Raw genomic sequence first — 8,160 nt, forward strand, 5'->3', positions numbered from 1 at the left:
GCCACTATCTCTGGGTGGTGGGATTTGGGGTGAATTTTCTTTTTACTATTTGATGGTTTATATTTTTCTCAAGTGACCGCTTACGTTTAGCGTTAAAAAAGCTTTCCTGAAAACTTAAAAATGTGTCATTGGCAAGGAAGCCAAGGCCCTAGGAATTTGCTATGCTCTCCCCTGTCTTTTCACTGCCTTCACCTTAAATGCCACTGCCTCCAGCCTCTGGCTCTCAGACAGGCCCAGGACTCACTTTGGGTGCAAAATTTAAGGTGATGCCAAAAATCTCGGCAATCAAGATAAACATTTTAATGCCATATTTTTAAAAAATCAAAGGGAATGGGAAAATCCATGATGAAGAAAATATTAACAGTTTTAATAAAGATAGGATAGTATTATGGGTTTCCCCTTCTCCCCCCGTCTCCGGGATGCCGCGGCACAGCACTGTCACTGAGCCTCTCTCTATTTACACTGATGGTTTGTTCACCATACATTTTTGGCACTAATTTTTATTTTTAAAAAATTGTAATAAAATACTACTTATCTTGATACTGAGCCTTTGACACTCCCATATACTAAAAAATAATTGAATTGGACCTTTTCGAGAGAACCTTATGGTATATAGATTATATCTCTATAAAGCTTTTTAAAACTTTCCTTGTGGATATGGAAATTTGAATTTGTGTCATTTTCATGTATTACAAAAAGGCAGTGAATCTGTTGCCCAGGCTGGAGTGCAGTGGTGCAAACACAGCTCATTGCAGCCTCGACCTCCTGAGCTCCAGAACTCCTCCCACCTCAGCCTCCCAAGTAGCTGGGACTATAGGCATATGCCACTACCCTTGGCTAATTTTTAGAAATTTTTGTACAGTTGGGGGTCTCACTATGTTGCTAGGCTGTTCTTGAACTTCTGAGTCCGTCATCCTCCCACTTCAGCCTGACAAAGTGCTGGAATTGCAGGTGTGAGCCACCATACCTGTCCTAAGTTTTAAAGTTTTTTGTAGGGACAGGATCTCGCTGTGTTGCTGAGGCTGTTCTTGAACTCCTGGAAGCAATCCTTTTACCGCCGCCTCCCAAAGAATTGGCATTACAGGCGTGAGCCACCACACCCAGCCTGCTCGCATGTTTTCCTATAGCCCACTAGTTAAGAATGATTTTTAAACCTCAAAACGGTAGGGAAAAATCAAAAGAAGAATGATATTTTGTGATAGATGAAAATGACACAAAATTCAAATTACAGATAGCCCCTATTTCCCGTGGGAAATATTAACACAGAACCTGACTTGCAATCAATTGAAGCTTACACAGGAGTCAACTGGCCTCTTTGAGGCGGTTTCTCCAAGGCAGGATAGGTGAATACCCACTCCTTGGAGTTGCTTGGAGGGAATGTGGGCTGAGCACATGCGCAGAAGCCGACCTTTGCAGGGCAGATGTTTCCAGGAGCAGAGGAGCCCCTCTACCACCCAGGCAGCCTGTTCTGGAAGCACTGGGGCCATTGAACCAACTCAGATCACCAGTTCTGTTCCTCTCTCTCTTTGATCTCTCTCTGCCATAGATATTCCCCACTTCTTGATCATATTTTTTCAGCAGAGTTTTTAATTACTGTCCAAGCAGCCACCACCTAGGAGTTTATCCTAATGCTTCATGACTATGTGACAGGGCTGTAAAACTGCAGATAACCCGGGCTCCCTGGGCAGGAGGGCTGCTGCCTTATCAGACACCGGCTACAATAATTAACCATGTGGGAAAAAAAAAACAAATATTGAACAACAGATGCCTCATCTGTGACGGAAAGCCCCTGACTCAATGAAGCCAGCTGGGCTCTACCTCGGTGGCACTCACTGAAGTGTTCTTGAGAATCTCCACCCTCAGAGCTCCTGTTTCACCCACCTGTTCCCTCAGAGTAGCAACCCCCCCAACACTAGCCTTCCAGCTTTCCTCATTCGCCCTCACTTAACTTTAATTTTTTTTTTTTTTTTTTGAGACAGGGCCTGGTTTTGTCACCCAGGCTGGAGTGCAGTGGCCCAATCATGGTTCACTGCAGCCTCGACCTCCTGGGCTCAACCGATTCTCCCACCTCAGTCTCCCGAATAGCTGGGACTACAGGCATGTGCCACCGCACCCAGTTAATTAAAAAAAAACAAAACTATAGGCCGGGCGCTGTGGCTCATGCCTGTAATCCCAGCACTTTGGGAGGATGAGGACAGACCATCTGAGTTCAGGAGTTTGAGACCAGCCCGGCCAACATGGTGAAACCCCGTCTCTACTAAAAATACAAAAATTAGCCGGGCATGGTGGTGGTTGTCTGTATGTCCAGCTACTTGGGAGGCTGAGGCAGGAGAATCACTTGAACCCGCGAGGTGGAGATTCCAGTGAGCTGAGATCACACCACTACACTCCAGCCTGGGTGACAGAGCAAGACTGTCTCAAAAAGAAAAAAAAAATGTAGAGATGAGGTCTCACTCTGTTGCCCAGGCCGATCTTGAATTCCTGGTCTCTAGTAATCCTTTTGCCAGGGCCTCACAAAGCTCTGGGATCACAGGCGTGAGCCACCATGCAGCCCCCACCCTCGTCTTTGAACACTCTTTTCTTTTCCCTCCCTCTCCTCTCTAAGTCTTTCATGGGCCTCAGTTCTTCCACGTCACTTTGTTGCGTCAGACCACCAGAAGGCACAATGTCTTCCTTGATCACAGGGTTGTTGGAGCTTTAAACAAGGTAAAGTACGCGAAGGATTCAGCTTGGTGCCTGACCCAAGGTGGGTGCTTGGTCAATAACTATTAGTATCCTGTCAATAGATGTCTTAAATAGCAATGCCAAGTATTTGCAGGCATGTCATAATTCCCGGGAGCGCAGACTATTTACAGGCAAAATGTTGTTGCCCAAAAGCAATGATCATCTTGCCTTACCAAAATGGTTCATAATCAACTCATTTATCCATTCATGCAACAGTGAGGGGGCTGGGTGTGGCGGCTCCAGCAACTCAGGAGGCCAAGGCGAGGCCAGAGGATCAGCTGAGATCGGAAGTTCGAGGTTGCAGTGAGCTGCGATGATGCCATTGCACTTCAGCCTGGGTGACCAAGCCAAAGCCTGACTCTAAAAATAAATAAATAAAATAAAATAAGGTGATACAGGAGCTTCTGTATCAATTAAGTAATTTGGACACTGCTGTAGGTATTGGAGGCGTTGAGATTTTAAAGCAATTTAGAGAAGCAATTTAGACTTATTGAAACCATGTAACTGAACATCTGCTAAGCTCCAAGGACTGTTCTAGACAGTGGGATTAAGCAGATTATGTCCCCAGGGAGCATAATAAAATTTAGAGGGAGAGGCTGGGCATAGTAACCCATGCCTGTAATCCCAGCACTTTGGGAGGCTGAGGCAGGCAGATCATCTGAGGTCAGGAGTCCAAGACCAGCCTGGCTAACATGGCAAAATCCCGTCTCACTAAAAATACAAAAATTAGCCAGACATGCTGGTGGGCACCTGTAATCCCAGCTACTCGGGAATCGCTTGAACCTGAGAGGTAGAGGTTGCCGTGAGCTGAGATCGCGTCACTGCATTCCAGCCTGGGTGACCGAGTGAGACTGCAACTCAAAAAGAAAGAAAGAGACAAGCAAGCAAGCAGGCAAGAAAGAAAGGAAGAAAGGAAGAAAGAAAGAAAGGAAGGAAGGAAGGTAGGAAGGAAGGAAGGAGAAAAGAAAGAAAGAAAAGAAAGAAAGAAAGAAAGAAAGAAAGAAAGAAAGAAAGAAAGAAAGAAGGAAGGAAGGAAGAAAGGAAGGAAGGAGAAAGAGAAAGAAAGAAAGAAAGAAAGAGAAAGGGTTTAAAGGTGAACCAGGCCCAAGATGCAGGGAGCTTTTAGGAAAGATGAATCAGTCCAGGCAAAACATACAGCTCCTGTAGTTTCCTGGAAGAACAGCTTGAGCTCGCTTGCGGGATAAATGGGAGTGGCCCAGATGCTGAGAGGGGCTCCGGCAGCCATACCCCAGTACAAGGAAATAGCACAGATGTTCCTGGAAGTGTTTTGAACGTGCTGTTATGCCAGAAGCTTGTGCTTAACCATAATTTAAAAGGCTTGCTGGGCTCCCACCTTTTTTCATAAACCCACCATGTCTGCATTGTGGAGGTTTTGTGCCTCGGCTGCATGGAATGTGGATTCAAGGAAGCAGCCTGTGCTTCAGTTTCTACATCTGAAAAATGGAGATAATAAAGACAACTCCACAGGGGTGTTCACAGAATAAAATGAAACAACGTACCAAAAGCATTTGGAGGCAGTAAAAGCTGGATGTTGTCATGTATGTTTCTCCTTGCCAACTCGCCACCTACTGCCTGCTCCCTACCCACAGGCAAAAGAAGGTGAGATGGATGCTACATAGTTCCTAAAAAAAAAAAAAAAAAAAAAAAGTTCTTTGTTTCCTCTAAAGCACCACTGATCTATTAATTAATATCTTTGGAGAAGAAGCTGATGCCTGCCTTTTAGCTGCTTGGACAGTTGTATAGGTCCTGTTAGTTACTAACCCAATATTCATTCCCTCATTCGGCTTTGCTAACAGAATGCAATTTTGCTTGGAGTAGCAACATGTCCGCCTTGGAGGTTGGGTCAAGATGGATTTAAGCAGTCTTACCACGTGCCCCAGTTTTGGCCAATGAGATCTATGCAGAAAGCTTCTGCTTTTTTGACAAATGGGTTCACAGCTGGCATTGTCTCTGCCACCCTCTTCCTGCCTTGAATTGGGAAAGTGATGACTGGAGCTGTGGCAGCTACTTTGTGATCATGAGCAAATGGTCAAATCCGAGACAGTGGTTCTGACATGACTAGGCCAGTTAACCAATACCAGAACTTCTTTTTAGAGAGAAGATAGATCCTTTGGTGTTTAGCCGCCGTAATGGTTTTGGTTACAGGCAGTCAAATGTAATCCTGACTGTTGAGCAGGGTTGATCATAGACAGTTCAGGGCCAAGAGCACCAAACAATACACCAAGTCATGGGTATCTGAGGTCTAGAGTCAGGTTACCGGCAGGTCAGTAACTTAGAACCCAAGTCCTTGCAGCGAGGCACGGACTGGAACACAGGGGCGCTGAGCCCCTCTGCTCAGCCAGCAACACGGTAGATGAGTTTGGAGGAGGAGGACGTGCCTCTATTCAACCTGATGGGCTGAGGCATGGTGCAGACAGAGGAATGGGTCTCCAGCAGGGACAAGAAGGGCTCAGTCTCCCGGACACCCAGCTGGAGCTGGGTTTTCACTCCACTGCATGTTCTGTCCTCTTGTTTCCTTAACACGTTGCAGCGTCTTGTTCCTCTGATTCTTTCTCATGAGGCCTTATTTTTACAGCCTTCCCCCTTTATCCACTTGTGGCTCAGAATAAGGTAGAAAGCTGATAGGGTTTAAAACGCCAAGGGGCTGGAGCCCCTTCCCCCTGCCCACTCCTCCGCGCATAAACATTTGCTGAGCGGGTGACTGAATGCATGAATGAGCATATCCTGCAGATTCCGCCCTCTCACTATCTGTGCTAATCCATAATAATTTCTATTTGACTTTGGAATGCATTATGTAATTTGAATTCTGCAAATTTACCTTCCTAATTATGTTCTTCTTTGACTAACACAGAACTTAATTTGCACAGATTGAGTGATGGTGGGGGGAGGTTTGCTAGGTATTGGGATCATTAGGTAGCTAATCCATACATTGGCAGTCAAGAGTTGTCTATATTGGGAAGGTCAACTAGACTGATATTTGAAGCGGGGGTGGTATGTGTATGTGTGTGTGTGTGTGTGGGCCTGGCGTCTTGTTTCTGTGTTAGCCAATCTGTGGAAACTGGGTCCAATAAAAACCTTGCCTACCAGCTTGGTCTTGGCTTAGGCTTTCTGGCCTATCCTTTCACTGTTCTGAGAGCGACATGGTAGTCCATGGCTTCAAAGGCCCAGCAATGAATTAGATTTACACCTGGCCTTGCTCAGACTTCAGGACTTCAATGCGAGCAACTAGGTTCCCAGGTGGATATCCTGGGTACAGGGTTACTGCATTCTCCCTCCACTTGCACCGTGCGTAAAAGAAAGAATGAATGGTTGGATGGATGGGTGGATGGATGGGTGGATGGGTGGGTGGATGGGGGGGTGGATGGGTGGGTGGACGGGTGGATGGATGGGTGGACGGGTGAGTGGACGGGTGGGGGGATGAATGGATGGGTGGATGACCTCTTTATACAACAGTTCCCAGTCTCAAATCTCAGTTCTTTAGAAATGATTGCTGTTAATTCATCCTTGAACCATCCACCTACCCGGATCTTCACTGACTGAACCTTCTGTTTGGGCTGGGTCTGAGGTTCGCCTGGACCTTGATTAACAGGCTCTACTTTGCCCTGGAAAGGATCCCAATCTCCCTATCTGGTTGGAGATTTTTGGCCCTATGCGCCAGGGCCTGGGATGGCTGGTTCCTGGTCTTGTTCCGATGTTTAGATGTTGATGGGGACTGGCCTGACCATGTGCCTTTAGGCTGGCAGGTCTCACCCCGGCTGCACGGCCAACGTTCAGTACAAATGAACCACTGACACTCAACTCATTCATAGTCTTTGTTCTCAACCATTCGCCCTGACGTAGCTAGCTTGGCTTTTGTTCCCACTATCTTCTAGGTATCTTGGCTCCCACCCCTGTATTAACCCCCGGACCAATTTATGATTCCACACCATTGGCTGTGATCTCATGGTTCCCTCCTGGACAATGGGTCACGCCTCCATTCCTAACCCACAATCATGTCACTGGGCTCTGCCTTTGCTCCTCCATGATGGTTCACGCCAATTTCTTTGGGTACCTCACCTATAGCTGCTTTTGATTAACATTGACCAAACCCATGACCCTACATCTACGGAATCTTGTAGTCTTCTTTCTCCTCTCTATCTGGCCTCAGGAAATAGAGCAGGATGTTCATACCGACGAATTGGCTTAGAACCTTAATACCAGGCTCCCCTGATCTCTCTTGGCAACTGTCATTCCTCAAGCATTGATTAAATACTGACTGCGTGTCCAGCGCTGTGCTGGGCACTAGGGATTGAATGGTGGTGACCTGAATATAAACAGTCATTACACTGAGCTCCATGGGAAAGACACACATGTAAACAGCAAGTGCAATGCAGCAAGTTAAAGCCAGAACAGAAGTAGCCAAGCTCTATGAATCAGCACAGCACTTTCCAGCAAGGCAAGGTTAGGAACGGAATAAGGAAGATGAAATTGATGCCAGATACCAAATGGTTTCTGAATAGAAGGCCCAGGGAATTGCTGTTCCTGAGTTTCCTCTCGGGAAACCAGACCCACTTCCTCCTCTGGGTGGGGGGTGGGGGTTGGCGGGGGGCTGTGGGGGAAGAGGCGCTGATAGCCCGAGTCTTCCCTTGTCTTTATCAACCACAAGTGCCACATGAGCAGAGCTGATAATCAACCACAGAGGGCCCGCCAGGCACTCTGCACAGCTACCTAGGCGCAAAGGAAGACCTTATCAGGCCTCACCACCCAAAAGGAGAAGGATCGCTCCAAAGTGAATGCGCTGCTCCTACCCCACGGGAGAGTTAGAGGAATTACCAAACACAGCATGACTGCAAAGTCTTGCCCAAGACAATGTGGAAAGGACTTCCAAAGAACTCCCTGATTCTAAGAAAAAATTAGAAGGAAGCTGTCAGCTCCATGAGATAAGGTGAAAAATCAAGACACAGATAGCACAGAAGTCCTGGAGCAAGACAGCATCAGGGTCAAGAGGGAAGCAGGTTACACAAAGCAACATGAGGGTTCGTTCCCTTCTCCACCCACATGACTATTCACAACTCACACTCAGGGTGTGATATACCCAGAAATATGACCTCACCCGTTTGAACTGTGGGAGAAGAGAAAATCTGAAAGACTTTGTCATTCTGTTCAAATGACAGAATTTATTTATTCAGAGCTAGTACATATACTAAAAAAAAAAAAAAAAAAAATTAAATAATTTATTTGGGCCGAGTGCGATGGCTCACACCTGCCATCCCAGCACTTTGGGAGGCTGTGGCCGGCGGATCATCTGAGGTTGAGATTTCAAGACCAGCCTGGCCAACATGGTGAAACCGCTGCCTATTCTAAAAATACAAAATTAGCCAGGTATGGCCGTGGGCACCTGTAATGCCAGCTACTTGGGAGACTGAAGCAGGAGAA

This window comes from Cebus imitator, unplaced genomic scaffold (genome assembly GCF_001604975.1).
Source record: "Cebus imitator isolate Cc_AM_T3 unplaced genomic scaffold, Cebus_imitator-1.0 Scaffold59, whole genome shotgun sequence".
Lineage (NCBI taxonomy): Eukaryota > Metazoa > Chordata > Mammalia > Primates > Cebidae > Cebus > Cebus imitator.